The sequence below is a fragment of the Odocoileus virginianus genome, chromosome 16, assembly GCF_023699985.2.
Source record: "Odocoileus virginianus isolate 20LAN1187 ecotype Illinois chromosome 16, Ovbor_1.2, whole genome shotgun sequence".
In the NCBI taxonomy this organism is placed as follows: domain Eukaryota; kingdom Metazoa; phylum Chordata; class Mammalia; order Artiodactyla; family Cervidae; genus Odocoileus; species Odocoileus virginianus.
Genome location: NC_069689.1, coordinates 60,971,300 through 60,986,984, shown reverse-complemented (window position 1 = coordinate 60,986,984; position 15,685 = coordinate 60,971,300). Strand labels below are relative to the sequence as shown.

Below are 15,685 nucleotides of genomic sequence, written 5' to 3'. Positions count from 1 at the left end.
ATTAAAATAAAAACAACAAAAAGTAACATACTCGGACTGCCCTGGTGGTGGTGCAGTGGATTGAAGTCCAGCTGCCATTGCAGAAGTTCGATCTATCCCCGGTCTGGGAAGACTCCACACGCCACAGGAGCAGCTCAGCTGTGTGCCGCAACTACTGAGCCCGCTTGCAGCAAAGAAGACCCAGCCCAGCCATACATAAGTAAATAAATAAAATTTTAAAATAGCATACCTGTCATCTGACTCAAGAGGATGCTGGGGCCAGAGGTTAAGGGGCACGGCCAAGATCGCGCATCACACATATAAGCACTTAGGAGGCTGCCAGGCCTACAGTGGGTGCTCGTGGATCTGGTGACTGAGTAAACATGGGCAGATGTGCTTCTTTCTTTAGGGCCCTGCTACTGCCTTTTTCAGAACTGATGTGTATGTGTGTGTGTGTGTGTGTGTGTGTGTGTGTGTGGTGGCTGGGGGAAGAGGGTACCCTCCTTTATAACACTTTCAGAGGAAGAGGCAGAGGAGCAAAAGGGAACAGACTTGGGTGTGAGCTGGGCTGCCAGGTAAGGCCGTGCACTCTCCCTGCACGAGAGCACTGTCTGGGAGGCTGAGGGGCCCGTGCCCTGCTGGCCAAGCCACGAAGGGTGTGTGTGACCATCCTTGCTAAAATCCCATCAGCCACAGACTGTGAATGGGGGTGGCACTGCCCCCATGAAGAAGACAGTAGAGCAAAATGACAAATGCACAGAAGCTGTGGCCCAGTGGTCCCTCTCCTGGGAATTGGTCCTACAGATACACTCACACTTGTGAGAACTGACTTATGAGCAAGGTTATTTGTTGCAGTGACATTTGCAAAAGCAAAAGGTTGAAAGCAAGGCAAAGCAGTCTCGAGAGAGGATTGATTAATATCATACTAGGAAGCTGTGTCAAATAAGAGAAGAAAATACGAGGACAAGTTTGGATGGGCTGGTTTATGTATAAAGAAAATTCTGGGGAAGGATACATAAAAAATGAAAAATAGCGATTACCTTTCGTTAAAAAAAAATTATTTGGCTGCACTGGGTCTCAGTTTTGGCACACAGGGTCTTCATTCGATCTTCACTACAGCATATGGAATCTAGTTCCCTGACCAGGGATCAAACCCGGGTCCCCTGCACTAGGGGCACAGTCTTAGCCACTGGAGCACCAGGGAAGCCCCCAGTTATTAATTTAATGAGAGACTTGAGAACAGGGCAAATGAGAGGCAGGAAGTGAAGGAGACTTCTCACAACAAACCTTTTCAGTTTTGTACTAGGTTAAAGTATGGGGCTTTCCCGGAGGCTCAGCTGGAAAAGAATCCACCTGAAATGCAGGAGATGCAAGAGACACAGGTTCGATCCCTGGGTCAGGAAGATCCCCTGGAGAAGGAAAGGGCCGGCAAGTTGCGTGAAAACACCTAGTCTAGGGTGCACAAGAGGCACTCAGTAGGCAGGAGGACTGTTCTTAGGGCCTTTTCTTGCTCTGCACTCCTTAAGACGCAGCTCACCAGTTTTCACTCAGGACTTGATACATGGTGGCCAAAGGGTCCGTTGTCTAGTCCCGCTGGGCAAGTTTCAGGACAGGTGTCCCAAGGAGCATGGGGGTCCTCAAGAAATGCCTTTGCAGTTCAAGACCTCCAGGGATGAGGTCTTCTGGGGCGAGGGCACCTCAGGGGCCAGCACCATCTGGGGGAAGAGGCAGACCAGCTCACTGTGCCCAAAATCAATGCTCTGCCCTGGGTCCTCACACCCCACCAGGGCTATGTCCCCTCCCCTCAAGGAAGTTCTGAGCAGCACAGCCCCTTCTATCACTCTATAAATCCAAGACCAGGAATCTGAGCCCTGGGCTACCTACTGTGTCAGGCAGGACTGTGTCTGTGGCAAGTAACTGGCAATCTGATGGACAGGACCAGGACTTAAGCAAATGCAGACTTGGTCATCTCACACAGTAAGAGGGTGGTGGTCCTCGGGTGAGCCCAGTGGCTCAGTGACATCAGGGGTTATCATCTCTGGTCACCTTGGCACTTGAACCTTGTATGTATGTGTGTGTGTGTGTGCTCAGTCATGTCTGACACTTAGCGATCCCATGGACTACAACCTGCCGGGTTTCTCTGTCCATGGGATTTTCCAGTCAAGAAAATCTGGAAAGGATTGCCATTTCCTCCTCCAGGGGAATCGTCCTGACCCAGGGATCGAACTGGAGTCTCCTGCATCTCTTGCATTAGCAGGCGAATTCTTTACCACTGCAGGCTCCTGGGAAGCTCTTAGGCTCTCCTAACGCTATCCCTTCAACAATGCCTCACACTAGCCCATCAGGAGAAAGGATCAATGAACACTAATCCCATCCTTAGCTGCCAGAGGCCCTGAGCCACCTTGACAAGGCCCAGGAAGGGAGCCTGGCTGATACAGGAAGACTATGTGATTCCCAAATTGCGTGTCCCCTGCCATCCTCGAGGCCTAGCCTGGGGGAGAAAGCAAGGGAGATGAGTCGTTACTTTCTCTTCCCACCCCCACCCCAGCCTGCATTCCCGCACACCTCCCAGAGCGGGGTCACGCCAGCCCAGCCCGTTCCCATCCTCCCTGGGTTTGATGAATGCCAGGGCTGCTTATAGAGTCACAATCGCCAAATTAGGTTGCCAGAGCACCACTGGCCTGGCCTGGAAACCCCTCCCCAGCTGAAAGGAGGCACGTCTGGACCGAGCAGACATCTCTATTCAGCTGTAATTGACGTCTCGCAGACGTCTGTAACTCCGTCTGGAGGGACACAGAGTGCGCCCACGCTCAGCCCTGCCAGCCTCTTTATGTCGCCCCCTTTCATCTGGCAGTCAAAAGTGTATGAGCCGCCCAGGCTCTTCTACCCGCTCCGGGGGCCCCGGGACAAAGGCCGGCGCTGCACACAGAGGCCGCCCCTTTACCTCCAGGAGCGCGTTATGCTAATCCAGCGCCAGCCCGGACCCCTCCAGCATATGGATGGGCGGCTGCCAGCCTGGCTGGGACACGGCCACTGGGGACCTGGCCGCCGGGGACCCAGAGAGTCCCTGCTCACCCAGAGGAAGGGTGGCACCAGCCTGTCAGGTTCTGAGAGAGTGGGTCCCCTTGGGCCCAGACTCAGGAGGCTGAGACAAAGGGGGAAGTGATGCTGGTGCTCAGCAGGAGTACTTAGTCTGGGATCCCCGCCCACCCCGGGGGAGCGGCATGTGAACCTCTCACAGGGTAGGCAAAGCTATGCACAGGTCCTTTTCTCTAGGGAGAGGGTCCCTAGCTTTCATTATTTGCTCCAAAAGGTGACTCTTACTGCGGGGCTCATCCAATCACCCATTTTACAGATGGGAAAGCTGAGGCCCAGAGCTGGCATGCTGTACCCAATGTCACCCAGTAAGTTGGTGGTGGCACATGGGCCCCTATTTCTGCCCAGAGAACCTCTCTGCTGTCAGAGGCCACACACTCCTGAGATTACAGAGGCAGGCAGGCAACTGAGGTGTCGAGGCGCAAGGAGAAGGAGATGACAGGACAGGGAACACTGCAGCTCAGTCATGGCCCTGTGTTGCCAGGTCCTCAAGAGGAAACTTACATTTGAAAAACATATATGAAGTTTGCCAGTTCAAAAATGGAGATTCAGGGGCTTCCCTGGTGGCCCAGGGGTAAAGTCCATCTCCCAGTGCAGGGGACATGGGTTCGATCCCTGATCGGGGAGGATCCCACATGCTGCCTGGCAACTAAGCCCACATGCCACATCTATTGAGACAGTGCTCTAGGGCCCGGGAACCGCAACTCCTGAGCCCACGTGCCGCAGCTACTGCAGCCCGAGTACCCCAGAGCCTGCGCCGCGCAACAGGAGAAGCCACCACGATGGTTTCACAAATTCACAAGGTGTTCCCTAAACCTTCCCTCCACCACGCACCACTAGAGAGCAGCCCCCGCTCGCCTCAACCAGAGAAAAAGCCCACACAGCAACAAAGACTCTGCACAGCCAAAAATGCATAAATAAATAAAGAAAATTATTTCAAAAAGTAGATTAAGGACTGATGTATATACACTATATGTACTATGTACGAAACAGATAACTAAGCAGAAAACCTACTGTATAACACAAGAAACTCTGCTCAGAGCTCCACGGTGACCTACATGGGAAGGAAATCTACAAAAGAGAGAGAAAATATATATATATATATATATATACGCGTCGCTGATTCACCTTGCTGTACAGTGGAAACTAATACATTATAAAGCAACTATACTTCAGTAAAAATTTTTTAATGTAGATTCATATTTCTGACAAATTTTTGAGCCACTGAGGGGCAGGGGCAGTGGCATACATGGCCCTCAGGCTGCTGAGTTTGAGAGCTTTGCTTGTGACCTCACCGAGACCCCCATCCTCAGTTCCCAAGACTGCAGACGAGGCAGGCTTGAATGTGGCCACGGGCTCAGACTCTCCCGATGCCACGGTCCCCGCTGGCCCGGAAGCCAGAAGCAGCTGTGATGTGGGCTGGTGTCCGGATCCCCGCTCTGCTTCTCCTTGGTGCCCCGGTGCCTGTCTGCAGCCCTCTGAGAGGGCGGCTTCTGCGTTCAGTTGTCAGCCCTGGCTGAGACGTCTCATCTCCGGCGACTGCACTTCCTCGCCTTCCCTGAGCCCCGCTGTCTTCCCCACTGGAGGCTGAAGTGACAGGTTAATGGCTGTCTGCGCTGGTCTCTGCAGGGCGCCCTGACCTTCCCTCTGGGCTTGGCATGATCCCACAACACAGATCAACCCCCAGAGTGGGCAAGAGGGAGGAGACTGCGAGGGACAGAGACAGAGAGAGAGAGATGGAGACCGCCAAGACAGAGAAGAGCAGGAGGGCGAGGGAAGGAGACAGAGAGAGAGAAAGAAAGAGAAGGGGAATCAGGCAGATACACAGGGAGAGACAGCAAGAAGTCAGAGATGGGGAGAGACAAGAGATGGTACAGAGACAGAAGGAGAGATGGGGAGAGATAAACACAGGGGACAAGACTGACAGGTGGAGAGAGAGCCAGAGGGAGGCCACAGAGAAGAGGGCGTGGCCAGGGCAGGAGAGGACAGAAGGCTGGGGACACACACCCCCAAGTGGCCCCAGACCCACTTCCCCAGACTTCCTCTGGCAGGGCCATCTCTGAAGGGTGAGAACTGGAGCCCTCTGAGAGGTTCCCTCTGGGCTCTAAGACCTGGGGGTTGGGCACACCTGCATTTGAAGCTCAGGTGAAGCCTCAATACCTCTGCTCTGGTCTGTGAACGACTCCAGGGCTGATCTATTTCAAGGGATCGGAGAGGCAGAAGGGCAGCTCTCAATGGGCTCCAGGGAGCACCCCCCCCCCTCAGACCTGTTAAAGGAGTTGACATTTATTTGGGAAGGATGAGATCAAAATTTTGAAATTCTTAAAAAAAAAATCCTTTTAAAAATTGTTACTCAGCTTTAAGAAGATAAAGAAGAAGAAAAAAAAAAAAACCCTGCTGTGACAATATGACAATATAGGAAGGGGTCAAGTGAAGAGTCAATTCTCGTCTCCTGCAATGCCCCCAGGAGTGTTCTAGGGGACAGGATTCAAATCCAGAGCCCTCAAAGCCAAATTCACAAGGGGTTCCCTAAATCTTCCCTCCCCTTGGCCATGGGACTGGGGCTACTAGTTGGCATTCATGCCAGCTCTGCCTACCGGACCCCTCGGTGGCATCTCTTAGGAACATACAGAAGGGCCAGGTTCTCGATGAAGCTGCTTCTCACCAGCACCCACATACATAAGTGCACACGAACACACATGCACACGCACAACCCGTCTTTCAGGTGTGTCCAAAGAAAGCTCAGTGACCTTCCATTACAATCATTGGTAACAGTCAACCAGAGAAGCTAAAACATGTATCTGGCACTGTGCATGCGTGCTAAGTCATTTCAGTTGTGTCTGACTCTTTGTGACCCTATGGACTGTAGCCCACCAGGCTCCTCTGTCCGTACGATTCTCCAGGCAAGAATACTGGAGTGGTTTGCCATGCCTTCCTCCAGGGGATCTTCCTGACCCAGGGATTGAACCCGCATCTCTTATGTCTCCAGCATTGGCAGGAGGGTTCTTTATCACCAGCACCACCAGGGAAGCCCATCTGACACTAATGTGCTGCCTATAACTATGATCTTTGGGACACTTGACCTGTGTGCCTTGGTGCTCAGTGACTCAAGGGGGGAAATTTCAGGCACAAGAGAAAGATAAACAGTGCTGGGCAGTGGGGGAAGAGGTTTGAGGGGATAATGAGCAGATGGAGTTTGTGTCTTTATGATTGATACCTTCTTCCAGCAAGCATTTACAGTGATGTTTATCTCGTGTGCATTTAATTATGTGCATAGACATTAAAAATGTTTTTAATTAAAAATACTGTACAGGGACCTCCCTGTTAGTCCAGTGGTTAACAATTCATCTTCCAATGCAGGAGACATGGGTTCAATCCCTGGTTGGGGAAGTAAAATCCCACATGCCGTGGGGCAACCAAGCCCACATGTCACAACTACTGAGCCCATGAGCTCCGGAGCCCTCTCACTGTACCAAAGATCCCACATGTCGCACCTAAGACCCGACACAACCAAATAAATAAATAAAAACAAATATTAAAAAAATGCTGTACAAATACATTTGAATATGGATTCTTTCTTATATCCTACATACTAGTACATCCATTTATACAGGTATGTTACTGTTCAAATTTATATATACAAAACCATGGATACTGACTCGCCAGGCAAATTTTAAAGGTTCATTAGGAGTGATTTTGGCTCTATTGGACATTGACCATTAAGTACCAACTCTGATCCCACAAAATATGAGTCCACTGTGCCTGTTCCCTCTTCTCTGCCAAACCCTGCATCATGCCAGAGGGAGACAGAAGCAAAAGTCTCACCTTGTGGGATATCGTGTCCTATTGGGGGTAGCCGGGTAGGCACATGATGAGAATATACTGTGAAGGGTGTTAGATGGGAGGTGTGCCCATGGGGAAATGGCACCCAGGGAGGCTTTGTAGAGCAGAGAATACTGGAGGAAAATCTCAAAGGTGGGGATAGGAGAGGTCATGGGCAGTAAGTTTCAGCCTTGCTCCAGATGTCTGGGAGAGAACCTAGGTTCAAATCCTGGCCCTGCCACAGACTAGCTGTGGGACCCTGGGCCAGTTCTCTCATCTCACTGGACCTAATGTCCTCAGCAGATGCTGTTGGTCACCCACCAGCAGCCATTGCTTTATCCTTGTTGGCATGGCTCTCATTTTGTCCCTGGCTCAGAGAAGGGGAACCCAGCCCCCAACCCAGCCTCAGGAGGGAAGTTTCTGGAAAGTTTAAGTCCTAGTTCTGATGTCAGTGATTGGTTTAGGCACTGAAATGAGTTGCACCATTGGTACAACTCCCTAACAAACCATCTCAATTAAAGCAATAATCCTTCAATGAAAAAAATTTCTTAAAAAAGCAATTATCCTCCAATTAAAAATTAAAAAAAAATCACCTCAGCACATCAAACAACAGTCATTTCTTTGGCTCAACACATCTGTGATTGGGGCAGGAATCAGTGGGATGGCTTCTGTAGGTCCCATGTGGTATCAGCTGGGTAGTTTGAATGGAACTAGAGGATCAATCACCTGGCTGCAAGTTGGGGCTGGCTGTGGGCTGGTCACTCAGCCTAGTCTGTGGGCCAAGGGCCTCCATTCCTCGTTGCTTGAACTTCTGCAGACAAGGCTGCTGGTTTCCTAGAACAAATGTCCCAAGACAGGAAAAAGAAGCTGCCGTTTCTTAAGGTCTGGGCCTGGAAGCTGACACAGTGTCATTTTGTCCCGTTCTATTGGTCAAGCATCACTGATTCAATGGACATGAACTTGGGCAAACTCCAGGAGACGGTGAGGATCAGGGAAGCCTGGCATGCTGCAGTCCATAGGGTGGCAAAGAGTCGGACACGACTTGGCGACCGAACAACAACAAAAATTGGCCAAGCAGTCACCAAGGTCAAATTCAAGAGGGGGCGCACTGACTGCACTTCTTGATGAGAAGATTCTGGAAGAACTAGGGTTGGGGAGCATGCTTTAAAATTGCTATAGGGGGTACTCTTTTGCCCCCTTCTGATGCCTATGTCAGAAGCTTTCTCTATCTCCTTTATACTTTAATCAAACTTAAAAAAAAATAAAATTGCTATAGCCAGTGAAACATGGGGAGAAGTCTATTGAGAAGGATTTCTCTTTTTATTTCCAGCTGCGCCGCACAGTTCTCCCCCAGGAAGTGGAAGCTCAGAGTCTTAATCGCTGGACCGCTGGGGAAGACCACAGGGGATAGTTCTAGAAAAGTTTCCTTTGCTCCCCCTAAAGACATAGGCTTGACTGAATTATAATTGACAGGCCAAGACTTCCCCAGTGGTCCAGTGGTTAAGAGTCTGCCTGCCAATGCAGGGGACACGGTTTCGATTCCCAGTCTGGGAAGATCCCACATGCCACAGAGCAGATAGGCCTATCACTAAGAGAAGTCACAGCTATAAGAAACTTGCCCATTGCAACTAGAAAGTGGACCCCACTCGCTGCAGCTAGAGAAAGCCCACATACAACAACGAAGACCCAGCACAGCCACACACACACACACACACACACACACACACACACACACACAGATGCACACACGGACCCAATTAAAGAAACTGAGAGGCCAACATAAGAAATGAGACTATCCCAACATTAATAGGATGATCATACGCTTGATCCTTTATGATTATATCCTTAGTTTCATAAAATTTAGGGAAAGAAGGCCATTATAATAATATTTCCTGCAGTTGTTACATTTGGGATCATAACAAAGCATGCCTAAATTACATATAAGTATGTGAATTACACTTAAAATCCTGTAGAATTCCGATAGTTGATGGGAAAACTCAATACTGTCAAGATGCTGATCCTTCCTAAGTTTAAGTATATATACAAATGCAATACCATTGAGATTGGAATTTAGAAACAGATTCTAAAGTTCATCTGGGGGACTTCTTGATGGTCCAGTGGCTAAGACTACACACTCCCAATGCAGGGGGGCCCTGAGTTTGATCCCTGGTTGGGCAACTGGATCCTATATGCCACACCTAAGAGTCTGCATGCCACGACTATCACCCAGCATGGTCAAATAAATAAGTGGGTTGCCATTTCCTCCTCCTGGGGATCTTCTTGATCCAGGGATCAAACCTGCATCTCCTGAGTTGGCAGGCGGATTCTTTAACACTGAGTCATCTGAAAAGCCATTACCCGAAGTATAATATCCAAATTGGCCTTTGAGTTGTCCACCACCTTTCCCTCAGGCCACAGGCCTGGCCATTCCTGAGCCAGATGTTCTGTCGACCTCCCAGAAGGTGGTTTCTCCACCTCCAAACCCTTTGCTTGAATAAATCCTATTTATCCTTCAGGACTCCGATTAGACATCATGGCCTCTGGAAAGTTGGGCTAAATACTCTCCTGTTTGTCCCACCAAATCCACGGGTTTCATGCGGGTGTTATCAGGAGGGAGGGGAGTGAGGCTGGGTTGTTGTCCTGTGGTCTCCTCTCCTCCCTCCCTCAAGGGTCACTTGGAGCTGGCTATGGCCCTTGACAGGCATCACTGATCTGCTCGAGGCAGCCCTCTCCACGTAATCCCACCACCTAGGATCCTCCCTTCCTTCGTCTCCTCAAGTGACCTGAGAGTGGTAACAGCCTGTGCTACGTGCTAAGTCGATTCAGAAGTCACTTCAGTAGTGTTCGACTCTTTGCGACCCTATGGACGGTAGCTTGCCAGACTCCTCTGTCCATGGGATTCTCCAGGCAAGAATACTGGAGTGGGCTGCCAAGCCCTCTTGCAGGGGATCTTCCTGACCCAGGGATCAAACCCATGTTTTCTGCATCTCCTGCCTTGGCAGGCGGGTTCCCTACCACTAGCGCCACCTGGTACATAGGCACTAAGAGTGGTAACAGCCTAGCTTTGACTAAAGTGCGTGACTCAAAGCTGGGTGGGCCTCTGGGGCCGTAGTTCGAATGCTAGCTTTGCTATATATTTAGCTGTGTGACATATGCAAGTTACTCAACCTTTCTGTGTTTCAGTTTCTTCATGAGGTAAAATGGGATTAATAACCGTTCTCGCTTCATAGAATTATTGTGAAGATTAAATGAAGTGATATATGTAAGGTGCTTAAAACAGCACAGAGTAAGTGCTCCTCATTGTTGTTATTCGCCTTTCGTCCTCTCCTGGCCTGACCCATCGCCGTATCTGTGCCCTCAACAGGGCTGTGGAACCTCCCTTCCCCCTGCCCCTCCCCTCACCCTTGTCTTCCAGCACCTGGCCTAGTACAGTCAGATGACAACTGCCCATCAAATCGGATTTGCTCTAAGAAGGATTTCGGGCCATCATCTCATTCAGGGATCAACAAGGATCCTGGCCTTTTCTCCCAGTTGGGGAGTGAGGGGTGCTGACCTGTGACTGCAGACCCTCCCTCAAATCTCTCTTCCTGCCCCAACGTCCAGGGCCACCCTGCACCCCAGCCTCCTGCCAGCTTCCAGCAGGGCAGATCCTAACAGCCCTGAGTGGCACAGTGAGGAGACACCTGGGGTTGGGGGGTAGGTGTGGGTAGCAGCCCTGTGAGCATCTGTTGGGGGGAAGGATGGCCACAAGCCAGGAGGGTCCAGCAGGGAGTGGCCAGAGTGCGCAGGGCCCCATCATCTGAGAAAAGGAGGTGTTGGGTTGCCACACCCAAGGGAGACAAGAAAGGTCCTCACATGCTAAAGGGGGGCCTGAGGAAGGCAGGGGAGCCCCGAGGGCGGGGGAGTGCCCTCGACAAGGGAGTTACCTGTATCTGGTCTGCTGACAACCATTCTTCCTGACGTCCACCATGGCTCCCAAGCAACATGTCCAACGCCTGACCATCTTTGTGGCTGTAGCCCTGTGCTGACTGTAGAGGGTGGCTCCAGCTCACGCCAGTGTGCTAAGGGCTCCCGTCACCCTGACCTTCCTGGGTCATCTTAGGTCTCTGCACCCTCCATGCCTTGTACAAAACCAGGTGTTTCTGTCATTTTTTGTTTGCTGCTTGAAGGAAGCAATGAACTCCTATGGGTGGGTGGCTGGGGGTGGGGGGAGAGGCAAACGGACAAAGGGATCAGATAGACCTGGGTTCAAATTTCTGTTCCTCAGGACCTCCCTGGTGGTCCAGTGGTTAAGAATCCGCCTGCCAATGCAGGGGACAAGGGTCTGATTCCTGGCCTGGGAAATCCCACATGCCTCAGAGCAACTAAGCCTGTACACCACAACTCCTGAGCCCACACACCCAGAGCCTGAGCTCTGCAACGAGAAGCCACCACAATGAGACCCTCGAACCTCAACCAGAGAAAGCCTGAGTGCAGAAAGGAAGACCCGGTACAGCCATAAATAAATAAACAAACAAATATTTCTGCTCCTCACCACTGGCTGTGTGGCCTTGGGCAAGTCACTTAGCTTCTCTGAGCCTCAGTTTCTTTGTGAAATGGGAAGCCCAGTGCCTACCTCCCTGGATTGCTCTCAGGCTCAGTGGGTTGCTGTGTACAAAGTAGCTGGGCCAGTGGCTGGTCTTGAGTAAAGGCTAAGTAAACCGAGAAGAAGTTATTCCAAGTCTGCACATTCCTCAGTCTCACCCTTTCAGGATCCCATCTCTCTAGCGTCTCCCAGGTCCCCTTTCGCAGTAGTCTTCAATCTTTTTGGCATCAAGGATCAGTTTCATGGAGGACAATTTATCCACGGACCGGAGGTGGGGCATGATTTCAGGATGATTCAAGTGCGTTACACTTACTGTGCACTTTGTATTATTATCACATCAGTTCCACCTGAGATCATCAGGCATGAGATCCCAGAGGTTGGAGAGGTTGGAGGTTGGAGACCCCAGCCATCTAGTTCCCAAACCGCTCTAGCCTCAGCCTGGCCCTCAAAGGACCAGGCATAAAGACAGCAAGCTGCCCACCTTCACCTTGAAGGAACCCGGAGGCCACCTCTTCTGTCCCTTATGGGGTCCTCGCCTCCTTCCCCATCCTTCATCTTGACAGGCCCCAAAGGATATCCCAGAGCACAATCCAAGCTGGAAGTTTCTGGAATTCATGGGACAAAGCCCCGCACTAGCTAGGGGAGAGTTCCCAAGGCCTGGGTGCCTACAACACCCCCAGCCCGCCTGCTCCCTCGAACAAGGTCCGGCGCCTCCTATTTTCCCAGCCAGGAGGCCTGCCGGTTCCCACATTACCACATGAATGGGCCACAAGCCCCCCTGTCCACTCGAGCAAACAATTTGGCTAGCAAATTGACATAATTACGAGAGACAGAGAGGGAAGAAAGCCGCCCCCACCCCCACGGCCCCCCAGCAGGCGGCTCCTGCCGAGCTCCTCCTGGGCTTTGTGGGCTGGGGCGCTCAGGGCTGATTAGAAACCTTGTGGCCTTTTCAAGAGCCCTAAGTGATTGGCCCCCTTAATCTGATTACAATTTGCAGAGCCCCTCCAGCCGCCTCTGAAGGGCCGTTCTCAAGCACCCTGCTCGATGGCGCGCGCACACGCACACACGCACACACACACACACACTTAGCACCCACTCAGGCTTGCTGGTGGGAGCGCTGACTCTTCTCTCTCGCCAGGCTCACCTCTTTAGTCGGGGACCTCTGAGTACCTCTGGGTCGGCCTGCTCTCTGCCTTCAGGGACTGTTCCCCTCACGAGAGCCCCTAAATCTCAGACACTCACAAGGGGACTGACGCTGCCACAACACACTGGGTCACCTATCTTTTTTTTTTTTAATTTCTTAATACAATTTAAAAGGTTACTCTCCATTTACACTTATTACGAAACACTGACTCTATTCCCTGCGTTGTACAATACTTGCTCCTGTCTTATACCCAATAGTTCGTACCTCCTCTCCCCCACCCCATACTGCCCTCCCTACCACCCCACCGGTAACCACTAGTTTGTTCCCTATATCCCGGGTCACCTATCTTTTGAGTGGCCCACTCAGGCACCCTGCCAGGCCAGGGGCGCAGGTGTACACTCACACCCCATGGGCCTGCCTCCCCCTCACCCATTCCTCTTCAGAGCAGCCAGGTGTCCTGGACCAGCCTGCCCCCCACCCCCACCCCCACCAAGGGCAGCCCTCTCTCCAGAGCAGCTGTATTTCCGGGGCTTCTCAGCCTGCAGCTCCCAGGGGATTAGGCCCAGCAGGCAGCCTGGACACGGCTCAGGCACAGGCTGCTCCAGCCGCCCCCCCTGGGAAGCCAGCTCGAAGGGCTACCCTCAATGGCCTCAGCCCTCCACTTTGTAGCTGTTAATCCCCGGGCTCAGCCACAATGGCCCCTTTTCCCAGAGTTGCTCCTGCCTCTCACAGGCCCCGGCCTGGCCTCCCACCCTGGTGGGAGCCCTCCTGGGTCACAGCTCAGGATGAGGGTGAGCTGGGGGACAAAGCTGGGCCAAGGCAGAAGGGGACAGAAGAGGGGGCTTGGCCTTGTTAACGAACCACCCCACTCCAAGAGATGCAAAGTGGGCAAGCATGCAGGAGCAGGGAACAGGCCTAGAGGCCTCCAGAGTGACTCCACGTTGCTGCACACCCATCTCTCAGGCCATTCGTCCTGGACGCCCGAAGAAGAGGTTCTCAGAGCTTCTCTGGTGGCTCAGACGGTAAAGAATCTGTCTGCAATGCAGGAGAGCTGGGTTTGGAAGATCCCCTAGAGGAGGAACTGGCAACCCATTCCAGTATTCTTACCTGGAGAATCCCATGGACAGAGGAGCCTGGTGGGCTACAGTCCACAGGGTCGCAAATAGTCGGACATGACTGAGTGACTCACACACACGTAGGAACCCCACTCTTGTCTCACAGTGTCCTGAAGACACTCATCTCCTGGCTGGACCAGGAGCCAGAGAGCAAGAAATGTGGGGTCCAGGCTCAAACACTGACATCAGAGGGACTTGGGCTCCAGTCTCACCCTAGCACCACCTTTAACAACACTGTGACCTTGGGCTGGTTACTTATCCTCTCGGAACCTTCGTTGCCCATCTGTGAAATGCATCCCCCCACCCCCTCAAGTTGCTGGGAGGTTATATACCAGGACTTGTAATGATAGCACGGTGCCCAGCACGCAGTCAGGGCTCCATACACGGCTGCTGGCATCACTTGTGAGTAGAGAACAGGAGGGGACTTGGGATACAGCCACCAAGCCACAAAATGGGGACAGTCTCCGGGTCTCCCTACAACCGTGCTGAAAACTCTGGGCTCTGCAGGGCCCTGAGAAAACCTTCAGAGCTGGGCCTTCCAGGATAAGCCTCTCAACATTTTTAAGCCCTCACCCCCAATCACTTTGGAGTAGGAAATGGCGACCCACTCCAGTACTGTTGCCTGGAAAAGTCTACGGACAGCGGAGCCTGGCAGGCTATAGTCCATGGGGTAGCAAAGAGTCCACACAACTGAGCAGCCGATCACAAACAAGGGCCCGCCTTAGTCCAGGTTGATCTCATCTCAAAATCCACAGTCACCCTGGAGGAGGAGATGGCAACCCACTCCAGTGCTCTTGCCTGAAAAATCCCATGGAAGAAGAAGTCTGGTAGGCTACAGTCCATGGGGTCGCAAAAGAGTGACACGACTGAGCAACGTCACTTTCCCAATCACTTGACCTGAGCTAGTTTGGGCAACAGCGGTCCAGATCCTGGTCTCTCCCTGCTGGGGTCTGGGCTTGGGTTCCCAGGGCAGCCTCGACGATACAGAAGCGACTGCAGGACCCTCGCCCCCTAGAACTGCGGTCGTGTCATCAGGGGAAGGGGCCCGGCCCAGAACCCCCAAAACCTGGTCCTCGGCTGGGCCTCATACTGGGCGAGACTGCCCGCGGGACCTGGAGGACTCCGGATCTCCTCACCCGCACCCACCCTTCCGCGCCGCCGCCCCTCCCGTGCCCTCGCGGGGCGTGCTGGGCTGGGCTGGGCAGGCTCCGCAGGGGGAGAGAGGCTGGGGCGCAGATCAGCTGAAATCAAAGCCGCCGCTCCCCGCCCCGCCACGCCGCGCCCCTGCCGAGCCGCCGCGCACCTCCTCCTTTGTCACAATGTTTTTCAATCCGGTGAAGCAAACTGTCCAATTAGAGCCGGGGCCTCCGGCTTCCATCTTTGCCGACGTTTAATTAACATGCTCCTCTTGGCAGCTGCTGACAAGTTCCAGAAACAGGTTGTAAAGGCTTTTTGTCTTTACCCAGCATGGAAAATGAGGGGTGTTACATCGCGGGAACATGAATAGGTTGCATTTCAGCTCCTCCTCCCCTCCGCCTCCTCCCCCTCCTCTGGCAAGGGGAACGGAGGCCCGAGTGTGTGAGTGTGGCTGTACGTGTGAACTGTGAGGGGGGCGGGGAGGGCGGACCGCGAGGCAGGAGAGACCTTCTCCACCCCCTCCCCTCACCCCTTCTTCTTGCAGTCTGCTCCACAAAGGATCTGGAATCTGCTGCTTATTCTCCAGCCGGCACACTGTCGCCTACCTCCTTGTCACCCATGCCAAACCTGGCCACGGTGATTCTCCTCTCTGGTCTCTGCTCAAGCTATTGGCCAGGCTTCCGGTGAACTCCTATTCAACCTCCAAAGCCCTGGCTCACTTTGGTAAGCCCCCCGAGCTCTGAAGGCTTGCTGGAGTTCAGGGTAGATTCTGGATGTCAGGTGGATCCCCCGCTACACTGTGAGCCC

At 52.6% G+C, this 15,685-nt stretch overlaps 1 long non-coding RNA gene across 1 annotated transcript in view; it reads left to right on the top strand.

Moving 5' to 3' along the window:
- The window catches only part of LOC139038762 (uncharacterized), a 71,604-nt gene that overhangs the window by 43,106 nt on the left and 12,813 nt on the right, over window positions 1-15,685 (top strand). The window contains exon 2 of the long non-coding RNA XR_011491926.1: window positions 15,423-15,601. This is a non-coding gene — a long non-coding RNA (uncharacterized lncRNA). The remainder of the gene's footprint in view (window positions 1-15,422; window positions 15,602-15,685) is intronic.